This window comes from Amphiprion ocellaris, chromosome 9, assembly GCF_022539595.1.
Source record: "Amphiprion ocellaris isolate individual 3 ecotype Okinawa chromosome 9, ASM2253959v1, whole genome shotgun sequence".
In the NCBI taxonomy this organism is placed as follows: Eukaryota; Metazoa; Chordata; class Actinopteri; family Pomacentridae; genus Amphiprion; species Amphiprion ocellaris.
Window position 1 is genome coordinate 23,840,190 of NC_072774.1, and position 19,589 is coordinate 23,859,778.

At 36.9% G+C, this 19,589-nt stretch overlaps 1 long non-coding RNA gene across 1 annotated transcript; it reads left to right on the forward strand.

Annotated features, from left to right (window-relative positions):
- Nucleotides 1–233: 233 nt before the first annotated feature.
- LOC129349604 (uncharacterized) lies at nucleotides 234–4,286 on the forward strand. Its single transcript, XR_008602666.1, has 3 exons — nucleotides 234–336; nucleotides 2,179–2,279; nucleotides 3,881–4,286. It is a non-coding gene; the product is annotated as an uncharacterized LOC129349604 (long non-coding RNA).
- The last annotated feature ends 15,303 nt before the right edge of the window (nucleotides 4,287–19,589 follow it).

Below are 19,589 nucleotides of genomic sequence, written 5' to 3' on the forward strand. Positions count from 1 at the left end.
GTGACTGAGGCTTTAGTTTTTGTTGAGCCGATTTACATGTAGAAACTTTGTTCAGGAAGATTTCTCAGTAGCTCAGAGGACAGGCTGCTTTTTACACAACCTTGTAAGGGAATGTCTGTCAATGCTTTCAGCAGAATTTAGAAACACAACACTTCCTAAACAGATATTTTGAGGCTGTGAGGTTGAACATTTGAGAGTGTATCAGTGTGTTTGTTTGTGGTCTTTCTGTTTCTAGGTGGAAGCTGAATTAGTGAGGATGACTCCTGCTCCTCTCATCTCTAAGCTCCTCACACATCTTTACCTGCACATGAGGAAAATCACTCCTGTAGAATGCAGGTATGTTTGTCATTATTATAAAAAGATGTTGCCTGGTGACCTGTCACAAACCCATTATACAGAGTCAGCCAAAATAATGTTTACACACATCAGGAAAAGAAAAACTTGCATAAATATTTCAATACCAAATTTATTCAGACATCACAAGATTAATAAAAGTTATCTTTGGCCTCTACAATTACAAGAGGTGCTCAAAGTGGTGGCCACTGGCTTCCAGACATTTCTGTTGTGTTGTAGACGTCACTTGTTGATGCTCCATTCATGAGGGTAGCGCCATCTGTTGGGAAAACATCGTACAACAGGACACAGAATTATCGTGATTTGATCAAACTTAGAAAGAGGAATCTATATGTATAGAAGTACTTATACAAATGAAATATTTATAAAAGTTTTTCTTTTCCTGATGTGTGTACATTATTTACTCTGAACTTAATGAGAACAAAACTGTCATTTAATTGTTGCTCTGAAAGCTTCTTTAGTGAAAACCAGCTGGTGTTCTGCTTTGAAACAAACTGCTGTTGAGGTCTGTGTTTTTAGGTTTAACCCCACAGTTTCTGAATAAACTGATAGTTTTTTTTTCCTGATCAATGTGGACGTTATAATTGATGGTGACATTTACTGATCATATAATCAACATGACAATATAACAGTCTAACATTCTGACCACCTGACTAATACTGTGTTGGTCCCTTTATGCTGCTAAAACTCCTCTGACCCAGTGGTTCATCAGAACCTCTGGGGATGTCCTGTGGATTCTGTGGATCCTGTGGGTTGCAGGGTGGGTCCTACCTAGACCAGGCTGATCCTGGACCATCCCACAGATGCTCAATCAGATCTGGATGTGGGGAGTGTGGAACCCAGGTGAACAGCTTAGCTCTGTCGTGTTCCTTGGACCACTCCTGAGCAGTTTGTTTGTCCTGCTGAGGGAGGCAGCTGGCATCAAGGACTGCTGTTGCCATGGAGACTAGGGGGTTGTTTGTCCTGCAGTGTTTAGGTGGTGGTACATGTCAAACATCCACATGAATGTCAAGGTTTCCCAGCAGAACGTTGCATTAGAACAAGATGATGGATGTTGTTCTCTTCAGCTGTCAGTGGTCAGAATGTTGTGGCTGATCGGTGGATCTGTCTGCCTTTACTCTGACATCCAGAGTTATACAAAAATGTAGTATGTGTGCAGTGCAGAAGAGGTTTACTTTATTGTATGCAGTTTTTTTTTTTTTTTTAAGGGAGAGCATTGTTTTTAATCCACCTGAAGAAGACCTAATCTTACCCTTCAAAGGATAGTTAATTGTTACTACGGCTTCCATAGTGGTCCCATCAGAGAAAATCATATCCATATACAGATTTTTATTAATTCCAGGGCTGGTTCAGTAAAGATTATAATAATAACTACATCAGATAATTCTTGGTCGCAATTGGAATTTTGCAGCCTGAGAGATGGTTGAGAAGGTTTGCAGTTCTTGTTTTAGTAAAATATGTTAAAATAGAAGATCTTTATTGTCATTGTACATGAAATTATCTGCAAACCAGCAAAGTGCATCAGTCTGAGGTATCTAAAAATAAATAAGTAAAGAAAAATGCTTCTAAAGCCAATAATAAACAGAATATTTTGAGGGAATATTCTAAAAAGGAAAGAAAAGCTCCGTTCTCACTCCTCTCAGGATAAACTGTCATTAAAATTGACTTTAAATTTAGCTTCAACATGAGATAAAAACATTTACTTTCATTACTGATGTTGTCAAGTTTTAATAAAGTTCATGCTACTTTTATAAAATGATGAAAGTGAATAAATTGTATTTCTGTGATCTGTGTTTGATTTCTGTCTTTTCTCCTGTCATCCAGATGTTCAGAGGGAGATGATGCCACATCTGGTCCAGCTGATGGAAGGTCTTGAAGTTCTCTGACTGGCCTCGACTGAAGATGGTCGTCTCACTGGATTTAAGGTTCAGAAGCTCAGTAACAAACTCTACCAATGAGCCAACAGGGAAGCTTTAGGTTTATTAAATGTTGCTATGAAGGTATCGCTGTTTTTCTTTGTGAATGCAATGTGCTCCAACTGAAACTTGAATTAGAACTTAGAAGTAAATCCTTCCATCTGAAAGGATTTAGTTGCATTAATAACCTCATAACATTATAATTTTTCTTCCAGTCTTGGTTGGAAATACAATCTCTGTATTGATTCAGGTAAAAACTGAACTTCACAGCATGTTGGAGCAAAACAACCAGATGAAAACTGTGATGGTGTTGGATTGTCAGACCGTAATGTTGCAGCTCAAAGCAGCTTTTCTATCTCAGTTCATTCTGACATTCAGCTATGAATCAACACAGCAGATGGTGATCCATGCTGTGGAAGTCTCACATCTCCTGATTTAATGGAGCTGCTTTGCACTTTTTACACTGTTTATTCACCAACACTTTATTTAATAAAAGTCCCATCTAGTTTTCATGAGGAATGTGATGTTTTAATTTCTCTGTGAATAACTGCAGTCTAATGCAACAGCTGGAGTTGTAACATCTGTCCTGATATTGATCATGAAGTATTGATCAGAATACTTATGGTCAGCAGTCATCCCTGAAGTTTTACATTAAAATCTTTACTTGTGTTGTTAACTTTGGTAAGAAGCAGAAATGTTAGCGTTGCCATGGATACATGAGTGTTAAATTCTGTCCATGTTTCCATTTTGGGAAATTCAGTCCAGTTCCAGAATGTGGAGGAATTTAGTCTCACAATCACAGACAACAAATATTATCTGAAAGTCATGTTATTGTTGTTTATCAGCACAATATAAAAAGATTAATGTTAGAAATATTCCAGTTAAGACTCTAAAATATCATGATTTATTTAAATTTACCTCAATAATATGAATGTTCAGGTTAAGATTGTACAGTGATATTTATTATGTAAGTTTAGCTGATTAAAGTTTATGACTCTGCACTAAAATATTATTTAAACTGACATCATTATTATAATATTTAGGGTCAGACCCTACAGTATTGAGATTAAGAAATCAAATATTCTATAAAATGTAAATACACTGAACTCATTTGGATATATTTAAGTGAGACTCTACAATATTGTTTGACACAAATCTATCTAAATCAAAATTTTAATAATTTTCACACCAAACATTTACTGATTTAAATATTAAAATCACTCCTTTCTAATCCTCTGCTGTACGTTTAAACCTGAGGCCTTAAATAGAAACACAAGGATCTGATTGAAGGAACTTCTGCAGAGTCCTGGTTCCAGAACATGATGATAGAATTATAGACAAACTTTAACAAAAGCTGCCTGAGAGTTTACAGGTTTTTATGTTGGATTTCTTCAGTAATTTAATGAGCATTATCAGCAATAATCAAGTGTTCATTTGATGAACTTGATTTCCTAAAACATACAGCATTGGAGCTCATATCTTTGGCAGCTGTAAAGTTTCTGCTCCTTCAAAGTTCACAACACAATGAATGAATTCCTAAAACACTCTCAGTGCTGGAGAGCGTTTGTGATGCTGAAGCAGTGATCAGTTTTTCTGTTTCTTCTCTGGAGATGCACAATGAGGGACATCTGCAGAGACTGAGAAAGAGTCTCACCACATCCTGACATGAGGAAAAAGACTTTATTGAAGACTACAATGAGAAAAACTATCAGACAGCAGACAACATGCATTCACGGTGAGCTCTGAACATTTGATCTGGAACAGGAATTCAATAACAGCAGCATGAGCTTCATTTCAGTCTGTAGCTGCTGAATTCATGGATGAATCATCTGGCACTAGAGAGGAAGACCATCAAACATCCACATCAGCTGATGGAGGTCCAAGAGTCTCACCAAACAAACAACCTACAGAGTGAAGACCTCAAATCTGATTGGACGGCCTCCTATTCAGCCACATGTGTGAACAAATGCCTCTAAGTTGATTTGTTTTCTAAAATAAATCTAGTTTGAGTCCTAATCTATGCCTGTGTGTTTGCTTCTTTACACCGCTGTTAACAGTTTAGGCTGTTAGATTGTTCCAGATAAGACAAGTACAAGATTCTTCAGAGCCGTTCTACCACAAGCCTGACAGGAAGAACTCCAACAGCTACTGAATGTTCCTGTGGTCCCCTCAAGGCTACAGGAGGAGCCCTACGAGGACAAGAAGGTCCACCTGATGGTGGCCAGTTGCTGTGGTTCAAAGCCAACACCAACTACGTGGACTTCTACTGGACCACACGGAGGCCTTCAAACCGGACCAACAAGTTCAGCGACTCCCCGACTAGTGGGTCTGAGGACGCCGCCAAGCCTCGGTCCAGCCGGCCTCCTGTCTGTGGGTGTTTGAGTGCTGAGAGGTTTATGGATGCATGTGAACGTTCTGTGTTGAAACAGCAGCTTTTGACTCAGTAACGCCAGGAAAAACCAAGAGCTCCTTTATTTGTGACTTCCACTAAAAAAACTGATGAAAATAAGTTTGCCAGGGTTCTGACCAATGTTCCCTGTAATTTTTCCTGAGTCTGAGCAAACACACAAACTCCCTGAGCGTCCCTTGGACCACTGTGAGCAACATCAGACATGTGCACTGTGGTCACACCAGCATCACATCCATTCAAGTTACATGGTTCATTAAAAGAATCAAATTACAGCATTTACATTTCTGTTAAAACACTTTGTCAACAGGAGCCAGTTGAAGGCTGCAGTGATTTTAGTGACACTACAATGTATGAGTGAAGTTATTGAATATTTGTCTCTCTTTACTGTTGCAGCGGTTTTGCAAATTGCAGATGGACCCTGTTCACTCCATAGACACCAATGTTATTCCTGTAGCTTGAAAGACAGCTACTTTTGATAAAACTGGGCTTGTAGCACATTGTCTGCCTTGCAACAATGGGAAAGAGGCAACGTTTGTGTTTTGACAACCTATATCTAATGAGTTATTGATGCTGGAAGTCCGAATGTGTGAATATCTTTCCAATTTTACTGAACTTGGGGCCACTACCACCTAAGGAGTGATATATTTAATTTTGAAAAAAACATTTAGCCATATTTAAAGCTTTAAGTGCTTTATTAACATGAAACTAAAAATTTTGTATTGTTTTATTATCACAGGTTCTGTCTGAAAAGAGGTGGCATCATTTTAAACAGTGAAATCAAACTAATAAAATGTAATGACCAACCAGTGAGCAATACTGGATTCTGTAAAAACATAAACAACTTTTTTAAAAATCTAAATCTTATCTTAACACAGTTAATGTATTAACTTTTTTATGTGTGTATGCATGTATTTATTTATTTAGTACTGTTAACATATCAGAGTTCTGAGTGAGTTTTTCTTAAGATAGGCAAAGGCCGTTTATTGATTACATATAGCCTCTTAAATGTTTATTAAAAACTAAAAAGCATTAAAAAAAAACAAAACAACTTAGGCATTTATTGAGTCACTAAAATACTGTAGAGTACAGACCACATCAGCATGATTCTAAGCATCCTCTGGTAAATTAACAACCAGATACTGATGTCTCTCACCATATGGACTTCAGGAGATGACTGGGGGATGATAAACTGTGACCTACTGGTTGGGTTCTCTCTGTTCTCATGTTTCTTACATGTTTGTCCTCTGACAGCCGGGTCCTAATGTTTTTTGAGCAACACACCATACTATGACGTTTTTACAATGATGGTTCTACTATGAAACCAGTTTGACATGTTCAGGTGTTCTTTGTGTGAAAACTCAGAGATTTCAGGTATCAGAAGGTGGTTTTCAACTTTCTTTGTTAACTTTCTGCTTCAACTTTAAACTAAATTTCCTTCACTAACCCAGCCCTCTGGACTTCCAGTAAGCTGTGTTCCTATTGGCTGTCCAGGTGGCTGCTTGGTGTTATCAGGAACACCTGAGCAGCTTGGTGTTATCAGGAACACCTGGGCAGCTCAGTGTCTTCCTGCTTTATTTAGCTGCAGACAAACATTTCCTCTGCTTCTCTTCACCACTGAACCGGGTTTGGCTCCATTGCTTTAGTCTGTTCTTTAGGCGTTGGCTTGCAGCTTCCAGCAGTAAAATCATCTTTAATGTGTTTCTTGGTGTGTTTTAGGGCTTTGTACTGGATAGTTGTCTTGGTAAATGTGGTTCTTTAGCCACAGTTAGCACATGGTGCTAATGTGTGCAGTGATTAGTGGATTTGGTACAGCTGAGTTGTGTCTTTATCTTGGCTGTAGTGAGTCTTTAGAGGTTTTTGGTCAGACACATTCTGTATTCTTGTTTGTGAAGCAACGTTGGTTGTCCAGAAGGTAAGAGTTCCTGTCCTGATTCTCTGTTCTCAGAGGTTCTCTGGTAGGCTGCAGGAGACTTTAGCGTTTGGGTTGTGCTAGTTTGGTTTTTGTACGGTTTCATTTGGACGACTATCTTGAGGCCCCTCCATGTGGTTTAGTGAGGTTTTCTGGAACAGTTCTACAAAGCAACCTGCAGCAGAAGAGACTTTGAGAGTTTTTAGGAAGTTTTGGAGACCAGACTTTAGAGCAGCAGAAACATTTGTCAGAAGTTTGAGCAGGAGAAGGTGAGCTTCAGAGTAGAAATGAGAAGGAAACCTTCTTGACCCGTGTGGTGAGGTCCTGTACCAAGAGTTTGAGCAGGTTGTGAAGAGTCTGTAGTTCTTTGGTCTGAAAGCACAAGAAGAGTTGACTCATTAAAGGAGAAAACAGGAGATATTGTTGGTTCTTCTGTCGCTCTGCAGTTTCAAGTTTCCTTAGACTGAATATCAAGTTTATATTTTAAATGATTTCCCATGTGAGCCCAAGAATACTTCAATAAACTCCCTCCATCCCCTGGACACGACACATTTTATTACCATGTTAAATTTTTATTTATTTATTTTTTTAATGTTTCTGAGTTTTAATCACAGTTTTAGCATAGTTTTTTCTCTTTGCTTGTTTAGTTTTGTCATCTGTGTAAAAGGTGCTAAACAAATAAAGTTGAATTGATAAACTGAATAACTGACTAACTCATGATTGTGACAACAGAAGTATTTTCACTGTGATTTAAGGGGTTATTTCATTTTTAAGGTTGGGGTTAAAATCTTGACAGAAAAAGAAGATTAAAGAAATAAACTACATAACAAAAAGCAATTAAATCAAAGGAAAAAAATTAATACAATAAAACTTTTAAAAAGTTTTATTAAAAAGATTTAAGAAATTTAAGATGTAATTTTCTAATTAAACATTTAATTTTTTAATTGAATGTTTTGTCTTTTTAAAGGTTTAATAATCTAATTAAATGTTTTGCATTTTTTGAAATGTTTAATATTCTTCTTGTTTAATTGTATTTTTTAAATGTTTGATTATTGAAAATATTTTATCTGTAATTTTTAATATTTGTATTTTAAAAATTTTGTTTAATTTCATAATGACATGTATTGTATCTTGTTGAATTATCTCATTCAATATTTTGTCTGTTTAATATAATTTAATTGTATTTAACGTTTAACTCTATTAAACAAATATTAAAAATTACAGATAAAACATTTTCCATAATTAAACATTTAAAAAATACAATTAAACAAGAAGAATATTAAACATTTTAAAAAATGCAAAACATTTAATTAGATTATTAAACCTTTAAAAAGACAAAACATTTAATTAAAAAATTAAATGTTTAATTAGAAAATTACATCTTAAAGACAATAAAACTAAACATTTAAAAAGAAAAACAAAGATTTAATCGAAACATTAAATATTGGGAAAGGAAAAAAATACTCAAACAAGCCGATAAAACATTTGAAAAAACAAATAAACATTAAAAAGACAAAACATTTGGAAATCAAATCAGACATTAGAAAAGAATAAAAGGTGAGAAAAGAGCAAAACTAAATGTTTAAGAAGAATCAAACTAAAGACAAAACATTTGAAAAGACACCAGTTAGATTTTAGAAGATCAAATTAAACAGAAGAGACAATAAAACGATCAAAAAGAGCAAAAACAGATAAAAGTCTTAAAGCATTTTCTAGTCTGAAACGAAAACATCAAGTTGTTTCTTCAAACATTTCCTCTTTCTATGTTCTTGGTTTGATTGTGGACAGATTTACTAAGAACTCATTTCAGAAAACTGCTTTCCAGATAAAGTCTACTAGTAGTTGAAGGCATTTATCAAACTAATGTTACCTTCTGATCTCCACAAACTTTACTGTTCAGTGAAGAGAATCAAAGTTTGTTGAGGATTTCTAAACAACCCACAGGTGAGGTCTGAGAAGAACTCAGATGGATGGTCTAAATGTGAAATCAAGACTCATGGTCACAAGTTCTAAGGCTTCTTTTAACCAGAAAGTTCAAACTAACAGAGAAGTACTGAGAAACTTTTAAAATTTCAGTCCTCAGACTGTCTGAAGGTTCAAACTAACAGAGAACTACTCAGGAACTTAGAAGATATCAGTCCTTGGGCTGTCTGAAAGTTAAATCTAACAGAGAACTACTGTGGGACTGAGAAAATTTCAGCCCTCAGACTGTCTGAAGGTTCAAACTAACAGAGAAGTACTCAGGAACTTGGAAGATATCAGTCCTTGGACTGTCTGAAAGTTCAATCTAACAGAGAACTACTGTGGGACTTAGAAAATTTCAGCCCTCAGACTGTGTGAAAGCTCAGGTCCTGAGGACTCGGGAGGTGTGGAGGCTTTGGAAAGTCTTGGAACCGAGGGTTCCACCCTCCAGCACAAAGGCTGAAGTCCAACCTCCTGAGAAAAACGGTCGAGTCGAGACTCGAGTTAAAAAAAAACTCGAAAACGAGAAAAAATAGATGATAAATGCGCAAAAAAAAGAAGAATTAGTATCTGAGCGAGTAGCTCAGGAGGATAAGAAGAGGACTACCAACTGGAAGGTTGCAGGTTCAAGACCCACCACCGGCAATTTTCTTTCTTTGTCTTTGTCAGGATTTTGATAAAATTTAAGAAGGGTCTGGTCTTGAACCAGCGACCTGCAGCTCCACAGGCAAATCCTTAACTCACTGAGCTACAGATCAGATGAAAAGAAATAAATTCGTCGTCCCTTTGGCATCGTAGTTCCTGAAGTGACCACATGGGCAGAGCCAAGGCGGAGTCTGGGTGGAGTCAGGGCAGAGAGTAGGCGGGGAGGTGGGTGGCAGCCTCCCCCCTCTACTCCCCCACCTTCCCCCACCACCCACCACACCTTCCCCCGCCTGACGAGTTCTTCGAGTCTCCACGAGTTCTTCGAGTCTCCACGGGATTTCCCGGGTTTCTGGAGTTTCCACCAGGACGGAGGCAGAACAAGTTGTCATGAAGAGGTGTTAAAGTCAGCCACGATGGACTGACTTTTTACAGTGACTAGAAGGAAGACCACTAGGAGAGCAGGTCTTTAACCACCATCCATAAAATCCATGGAGTCGACTCCAGAGAAATGAAAGAAGGTCAACTTTTATCAACCTCCATCCAGATGTTCAACTTGATATCTTTACTTTGACATTTTTAGCACCACAAACCTTTAGTATCACACTTTATTATCATTTATTAGGACTTTAATGGAATCCACCAGCAGGTTTAGTTTTTGTTGACAAACTTTATTCTTGTCATCGTGGGACTGCAGTATTTAAAACTGTTCCTTCTATTTGACCTCATGTTTGATAGTTTTAGTGGAGAAAGTTATTTTAGTTGTCGATTAGTCTCTTAAAAACCAAGTAATAAATTGGATTAGTCAAGAGGTTTAAATTTCTTACTTTGTCATATTTTAAAAATGACAAAAAATATAAAAATAAAGTGTCTTCAGACAATTTGACCTGTATTTGGCATTATATAAATAAAATTGAATTCAAATTGTATGTATCTTGTAATGTTGGAGTAATTCAGCCATATATGCTGGAAAACACATTTTCTTTGTCCATTAATCTGTTGACTGTTTTCTCCACTAATTCATTTCTTGTTTTGGTTTATAAAATGTCAAACCCAAATATATTCAGTTTACTGTCATAAAAACCAAAAAGATTTGCATTCATGATGCAGGAATCAGGCAGTTTTCACTTTTTATCTTAGTTTAGTCAGAAAGATAGTTGATAATGTGTGAATTGTTGCAGCTTGTGAGCCGTAGAAGGTTTTAATCTTTGGGGCCGAGTGTCAAAAAACATTTAGAAACCAACATCAACAAAACACTCAAAGATTTGAACATCATTAAAGGGAAATTCAACTTTTGCATGACAATGTCTAATTAAAGGACATTTATTTCCAACGTAAATGTGTGATATTCATCCTCTGGAGCTTTCTCTTCACATCGTCTTCCACCTGGACTGGTTTGGTCCAAACATTTGAAAAACTGCACTTTACCATCAATGAATGACACTGAAGTTTAATCGCTACATAAACGAGACTGAGTCTGGATGTGCTGCTCTGTCATTAACTCCTAAGTTTAGGGAAAGTTCAAACAAAAGAGGACAATTTAGATTAAACTTGAGAATGAGCTTATTTTGAACAAACATCTCAGACTTTCTGAGCTTCAGCACCTACAGCATGATATTTTAACAACAAGCAAATCAAGAGATCCAGAAGTTGGAGAGAGTTAGCTTTAGCTGAGCCAAAGAACATGTGGGACGCTAACCGAGCAAACATTTCAGACTTTTCTCTGTGAATTCAGAGAAATAATTTACTATTTAATGACAGCTACACATCTTAACTCAGTCTCATGAAAACAGACTCTAATTCAGTGTCATCCATCCATATTAAAGTGCAGTTACCCAAAATGTTTGCTGCATGAGCTCCAACAAAACCTGTCCAGGTAGAAGGCCACTTTGACAAACAGGAAGTGGACGATTCCAAGCAGATTTATAGAAGGGGGAACCGGACTGTACTAAGTGTGGTCGAGTATAGAGGGGTGTTTTGTGGGTTTTTAAGGCTGATAATGATTATTAGTGAGACATTTGGAGTCGATATTCATTTGCAGTAAATGAAAGTATGTAAAATCTTGGAGTTAAACTTTGAGGAACACAAACTCTAACAGAAAACTTTGTTGATACGTTTTTGTTTTGTTTACAGATGTTAAGTTAAAGGAGTTTTATTCGTGACGTATAACCAATCAAATCACTCCAGAAGACAGAGCCACCACAGGTAGATAAAGGTTCGGAGCCAAAGTAGCGCCATTTTTAAATTGATTTATTACCGTAAATCAGTAAAAAATAAAGTACTGATAATCAGTAAATCAGTCTGCCCACAACTACTACAATTCTACAATGTATGTCTCTTTCCTTTGACTTGTTATTTGTACAATATACGATGTATTTGATGGTGTTTTTTCATACCAAAGGCTGTACTATGATGTTTTCTAAGAGACATACGATGCTACTCTGCTTGTTCTGGCTCTGGGCTGCTGCACTCCTCCTCTGTTGTTTTCTGGATTGTACTCAGCTGCATGCCTTCGTCCACCCGGCCTCCGTTGACTCGTCCCGCCTGCCGTCTCTGGAGCTGAAGCTGGATTGGAACAGACCAAAGTACAGTCCAGTCACGATGCCAGCTGCCTCTCAAAAGGCTCCTTCATCTGGCGGAACTTCTTCTGAGGGGAAGCTGAGCTGGCCCGGCAGAACTTTGGAGATGTGTTCCAGTGGCTGGTGGATGTGTGGGGAGATAGAGAGGGACCTTTGAATTGTTCAGAAAGGAAAACAGGAAACCCATTGGTAGTTTTAGTTTAGGGTGCTACTGCGGTGTGTTTTTGGATTTAAAAGGTGAACAGGAAGAGTTTTTTTTCGTATTGATTATCTTTTACTTTGTTCCTGGTTGGAAAGCCCATCAATGTCAACATGAAGTTCACTTTTAGTTCTGTTTATTTATTTTTTTTTACAAACACCCATTTGCTTTTAACCCCCTCACATGTTGTGTTGTTGTAAACTTCCTCTTTCAAATAAATACTCGTCTAACCCTCTGGAAACCAGCGTTTGGACCGTTTTTCTGTTGCTCCTCACCTACTTCAGACAGCCGGGACAAAACAACGTTTTGTGGACCAAAGGCTATACTATGACGTTTTTAGAGCGACATGCTATATTATGAAGTTTTTAGAGCGACATGCTAAACGATATTGTTCTTTGGACAACATGCTAAACTATGACGTGTTTTGAGCCACATGCTATACCATGATGTTTTTTGGGCGACATGGTATATGATGAAGTTTTTAGAGCGACATGCTAAACTATGATGTTTTTAGAGCGACATGCTATACTATGACGTTTTTGGAGCCACATCCTATACTATGACATTTTCAGAGTGACATGCTATACTATGATGTTTTTAGAGCAACATGCTATACTATGACATTTTTTGGACGACATGTTATACTCTGACATTTTTAGAGCGACATGCTATACTATGACGTTTTTAAGAGCGACATGCTATACTATGACATTTTTTGAGCCACATCCTATGACATTTTCAGAGTGACATGCTATACTATGATGTTTTTAGAGCAACATGCTATATTGTGACGTTTTTAGAGCAACATGCTATACTATGACGTTTTTAGAGCGACATGCTATACTATGATATTTTTAGAGCGACATGCTATACGATGATGTTTTTAGAGCGACATGCTATACTATGACGTTTCAAGAGCGACGTGCTATACAATGACGTTTTTTGGACAACATGCTATACTCTGATGTTTTTTGGGTGACATGCTATAATATGACGTTTTTTGAGCGACATGCGATACTATGACGTTTTTAGAGCGACATGCTATACTATGACGTTTTTAAGAGCGACATGCTATAGTATGACGTTTTTAGAGCGACATGCTACACCATGACGTTTTTTGGGTGACATGCTAAACTATGTCGTTTTTTGAGCAACATGCTATACTATGATATTTTTAGAGCGACATGCTATACGATGACGTTTCAAGAGCGACATGTTATACGATATTTTTGCACAACATGCTATACTATGACGTTTTTTGGTTGACATGCTATGTCGTTTTTTGAGCAACATGCTATACTATGATATTTTTAGAGCGACATGCTATACGATGACGTTTCAAGAGCGACATGTTATACGATGATATTTTTGCACAACATGCTATACTATGACGTTTTTTGGTTGACATGCTATGCTATGATGTCTTTAGAGCGACATGCTATACTATGACATTTCAAGAGCGACATGCTATATGATGACGTTTTTTGGACGACATGCTATACAATGACGTTTGTTGAGCGACATGCTATACTATGACATTTTTAGAGTGACATGCTACAATATGACGTTTTTTGAGCCACATGCTATACTATGACGTTTTTTGGGCAGACATGCTATACTATGACGTTTTTTGGGCGACATGCTATGCTATGATGTTTTTAGAGCGACATGCTAAACTATGATGTTTGTTCGACCAAAGGCTATAGTATGACGTTTTTGGAGCGACATGGTATACTATGATGTTTTTAGAGCGACATGCTATAACATGACATTTTTAGAGAGACATGCTACACTATGACGTTTTTAGACCAAAGGCTATACTATGACGTTTTTAGACCAAAGGGTATACTCTGACATTTTTTGGACGACATGCCATACTGTGACAATTTTAAAGAGACATGCTATACTATGACGTTTTTTGGACCAAAGGCTATACAATGACATTTTTAGAGCGACATGCTATACAATGACATTTTTTGAGCGACATGCTATACAATGACGTTTTTGAGCGGCATGCTATACTATGATGTTTTTAGAGCGACATGCTATACTATGACCTTTTTTAGAGTGACATGCTATGCTATGATATTTTGTTGAACGACATGCCAAACTATGACGTTTGTTGGACCAAAAGCTATACTATGACATTTTTTGAGCGACATGCTATACAATGACGTTTTTAGAGTGACATGCTATACTATGACAATTTTAGAGTGACATGCTATACTATGACGTTTTTTGGGTGACATGCTATACGATGACGTTTTTAGAGCGACATGCTATACTATAATGTTTTTAGAGCGACATGCTATACCATGATGTTTTTTGAACGACATGCTATACTATGACATTTTTTGGGTGACATGCTATAATATGACGTTTTTAGAGCGACATGCTGTACTATGATGTTTTTGGAGCGACATGCTATACTATGACATTTTTGGAGCGACATGCTATACTATTACGTTTTGTGGACCAAAGGCCATACTATGACGTTTTTAGAGCGACATGCTATACTATGACGTTTGTTGGGCGACACTCTATACTATAGGCTTTTTAAATTGACATATTACTATGACGTTTTTTTTTTGTTTTAGTTTTTTTTTTTTGTTTTTTAGCAACATATAAGAATTTGAACAGTTTTAAAAATTACTATACTTTCACTTGTGCAATGAAATATTATTCTATGGCATTTTTTAGACGACATATACTATGATGTTTTCTTGAAAAACATACTATTTTGACAATATACTGCACTATGACATTTTTTGAACCACATATCATACATGACAATTTTAGGCAACATCCTGTCATTTTGCACTTTTTGAACCACATAATAATCAGTTGGGTTTTTCTGCCGACATGCTATAATATGAACTACAGGCCATACTATGTTATTCTTAAAAAGTATACTATACTTTGACATTTTCTGAACTACATCCTGTACTATGGCGTTATACACAGAGTGCTTTGGTTACATGTTGATGTATACAGTAATCTAGATTTTTTTCTGTTTTGTTTTTTGACGGGATTACCGCAGACCTGACCATGAACACCGTTGACACCCACCTGAGGGAGACGCTGCCTAAGATCTCAAGGCTGCTTGGTCGTGGTCTTTCTGGTCCTGCTCCAGAACGCCTTCATCAACTACGTCTTCTTTTGAAGAGGCCGTCAGATGCTGCAATCTCTGACCTTAAGCAGGAATTGCTACTTTCACTCTGTAACGAGACAGCGGTTATTTTAAAGACCCAGCTCCTGGCGGCTTTGAGTGAAAGTTTAACACCCATCAAAACGGAACTACAGACAGTTAAATCTGAGCTGTCGGTCAGTATTTCAAACCCGGCTGCCCTAAAGCACGCTGTGGGTGAAAAGGAAACTTCACCGACATCATCGTCACACTCCAAAGCAGAGCACCTGTCTGCTGAACTTTTAAAAGTGGACAATAAATGTGAAGAATGTGAGCAGCAGCAGACTGTGAGCAGCGGAACAGATGTGATCAGAAAGAAGTCATTTTCTTTTTTCTTTTCTTTCTGGTTGACTTGATGCTGTCAGATGCAGATGTTGGAGCTGATTCTGATCTTTCAGGACAAAAAAGCTGCTTTTCCTTCACAGACTTTTCAGGAAATTATTCTCTCAGGTTTTCTCTGCTATTTATATTTTTATTATCTGTGATTATTTCATTATTTCTTTATTGTAAAAATAAAGTTTGAGGCATAAAGACTCATTTAGTTATTTTAATCCTGAAATCTTTGATGTAGCAGAACTAAACTTCCATTTTCCTTCTTGTACTTCTGATACTAGAACTAAACGTATCTTCAACATGGATCATCTGCTTTTAATGAATCAGCAGCAACATCACAACAACAAATGAGACAATTTTCAACAAATTAATGAAACTGATGTCATTTAAAACTATCAGAGTCTGTTTTAGTGTCAAATTAAAGCTGATTACTGACAACTAGAACATTAACGTTACTGTTTTAATCACATTTAAGTTTCCTGAACGTTACATTAATGTCAACCAGCCACAGTTTTATGAACTTAATGAACCACATTACAGAAACACAACACACTTCAGCTGTTTACATGAAACTCAACACATTAGCTTGATGCTACGTTAGCTTTAACCAGGCTACGACTGAGCAGCTAGCTCGGTTAGCATCGCTAACATTAAAGCTAATATTTACTATGCTAACTTTCTTCTCTGGTCAACACACACTGAAATAAACTCCACCAACATCCGGAGTGCATGGCGCACATTACATCTGACACTAAAGCTGCATATAAAGTGCATTAAAAGCGGCACCGATACAAAAATAAACATTTACTTACCGACCTATCAGAGTCCTTTCAGTGTCTGCTGGTAGAATCAGCCGAAGGTAGAAAACTTTATTACTTTGTTAAAACAAGCCAACGGGCTGGAAAACTGTCTGTGGAAAATGTTCTGCTGCTCCACCGATAAATAAACCAACAGTTATTATATCAGAATTAATCCAAACGAGGAGAACAGAGTCTCTGCTGCCTCCTCCATAGGACCTGTCAATCATTCCGAACCGGACTGTCAATCAAGTAGTCCCGCCCCCTGGCTTCGCAAAACTTTAACGCTCTATAAAAAAAATCAATATTGATTTATTTTAAGATCGGCCACCTGATCTCTCATTTTGACCATGAAAACTAACGAAAAAAAATGTATGTACAGTCTATGCACCGTACTCAGTTTGGCTCCATACTTGCTGATGACCACTTCCGGTCTCAGAAAATGAAAAAATGGACCTTTTTTCGTTTCTGTCTCTTACTGATTTTACTTTCTTGTTATTCTAAATCTAAAACAAAAATCAAAGCATTTAAAAAAAATCGTATATCCCTTTTTGATCATGAAGAGGAAAAACGCCTTGTATTTCAATTTTAATTTTTGTATTTTAAGACGAAAATCAAATAACCACTTGTTTTTTGTTTTTCAATACCCGTTTCAGAACGGAAAATCCGATTACCAGATCCGTACACGGACCGTGGTCGATGTCTGGTGTGTGTGTGTGGGCTGTGTGTCTGAATGTTTTTGTACAAAAAAAAATAAAAAAATGTTCGACTGAAATGAGTGAGAGCTCGTATCTGTGCAGGCTACAGCCGAAAACTACAGTTGTAGTTGTCGGCTGAAAAACTACAACTCCCGGCAACAACGTCACTTCCTGTTGATGGGGACGGGAGCCTCTCGTGTATGGATACATAAGAATCATGTGACAGGTCATGGCCACAACGTGATCACGCTTATTTCAACATAAGAAGTCCTCCAAATACTGGTCTGGTTTATAAAGAGTTTTGTAGTGTGCGCTTTATTGTGTATTTTTACAGACCCATCACTGCAACGAAAAAGCACCCTGAGACCTGGTGAATGTGTGAAATGTTAGTGTAACTCCCCAGATTTTATATGCAAAAAGAATTATCGATCTATCTCATCTGGTTTAAAATCTACAGCCAATCAAAAATCAATATGCAAGACGTAGCACCGGCGATACGCTGGGTTCCAAAGGGTTAAAAGCTCATCTGTGTGAGTTAATTCAGAGAAGCCCAATTACTTTGTTTAGTTTCTGCTGAATGGGACAGAATCAACCTGAAATTTTTGTGTAACTGAACTTATCTGATCTGGTTAAACACAGTAAATCCTTTTGTTCCCTCAACCTTTCCTAAAGCTCCATTAGATCACGTCAGAGCCATAAAGCTGCAACTGAAGCTCCAGCTAATTTGACAGCAGCGGAACAGCAGGAAATACTGCAGCAGAGAATTCACAGGTTAATGACATGTTGAGGTTCATATCCGAAAACAAACAGTTTTAGAGACTGGAAATGATTTAAACAGAGATAAGCAACATTGGTGGTGTATTTGTACCTGTGATTATCATTGTTATTATTGAATTTCTATCTAATCAGAGGCAGCCATCTCTAAATGACAATCACAGTAAGAAGAGTCTCTGTCCTTTTTATCCATCTTCCCAAAGGCAATTACAGCAACATGTTCCAGATTCAGTCTAAAATAAAGCTGTAATTCAACAAAAGAATAAACCCTCCTCCCCGAAAACAAGTGTAGCACATCTCCTCCTTCTGTATTCGTTTAAATAATAGAAATATAAAAGAAGAAGATAATACTATTTCTATATTTGCTGTTTGTAATTAACTGTGTCACTATTTGTCAGTCTATTACTAATATAATTCATACAATTTTATTATCTACATGATGGCATTTTGAACATAAAATTTTACACAGTTCACATCTTCTGTGACTTTATGATCATCACTAGAGCTGCAATAATTAATCAGTCAATTGTCAGCTATTATTTTAATTTCCAGTTGTTTTCATATTTGATTAATTGGTTTGTTTTTAGGAACAGAAATTGTAACTTCTCTGATTTCAGCTTTAAATATGGATATTTTCTGGTTTCTTTCCTCTGTGACAATGAACTGAACATCTTTAGACATTTGAAGAAACACTGATCCATATTTTTCAACGGTTTTCTGACATTTTATACCAAACTGATTAATCAAGTCAGCAGATTATGTAATGAAAATAATCAATTGTTTTGGTCTTAATTCTAACAGAAGTAGTCATTTACTTTATTATTGTAGTTGCTAGGACATTATCTATCTATCTATCTATCTATCTATCTATCTATCTATCTATCTATCTATCTATCTATCTATCTATCTATCTATCTATCTATCTATCTATCTATCTATCTATCTATCTATCTATCTATCTATCTTATTAATCTATCTAGCTAATCTACTTAAATAGAAGAATTGGGCTTATTTATTAGATTTATTATCAGATATTATAGTGATCGGAGGAGTACGATTAAATTTTCATGTATCCTGCCAGGCAACATTTTAAGCCAGTGCATGTGTGTGTTTGCTTGAAATGGGAAGCTGTTTGCTGAACAGATACTCTGCTCACGCAAACAGTCAGACGATCAGAACTGGACTGAACATTCATTCAAGATGGATCTATGAACTGAACAAGAAGCAGCCATGTGAAGTCTCCTCTTCTGTTTGTGGTGGAGCCTAGAGCCTGTTTAATGAACACACGGACAGAGATGATATCGGTGTGGAGTCAGTAAAGCTTTTAGGTCCATTAGGTCCTGCAGAGGCCGCAGGGTTTTAGTTTTCCATTTGCTCAACAGCGTCGGTTTTCCTTCCGTGGCTCCTTCTTAACAAACAGAGACTCGCCCAGTCAGATGGTCGGTCGCTGTGACCTGTAACACCGAGTTTCTGGTGGAAGTGTTCAATTTCAGTGTCAAAGCCTGAGAGAACTTATGGTTCTCTAAAAACAAAACAAAAAACCAAACAACACTATTTCCAGACTTTCTGGATTAAAAAAAAAAGTTCTTGCTGCTGTTATATTTTTACTCACTGTGGCCTCATTTTAACTCCTGATGAAAGAAGTAGAGAAAATAAAAATATCTGTAGCTATAATGCCATAAATTATTAAAAAACTGAAAAATTTCACAATTTCTTAATTTGATTTAAAAAAAAAAAAAATCACATCCATTTGATGTCCTACATTTTCCAAAGTGACCCAAGGTTTAATCAGCTCTGAAACAGATGGAGGCTTCACATGCTGTATTGAT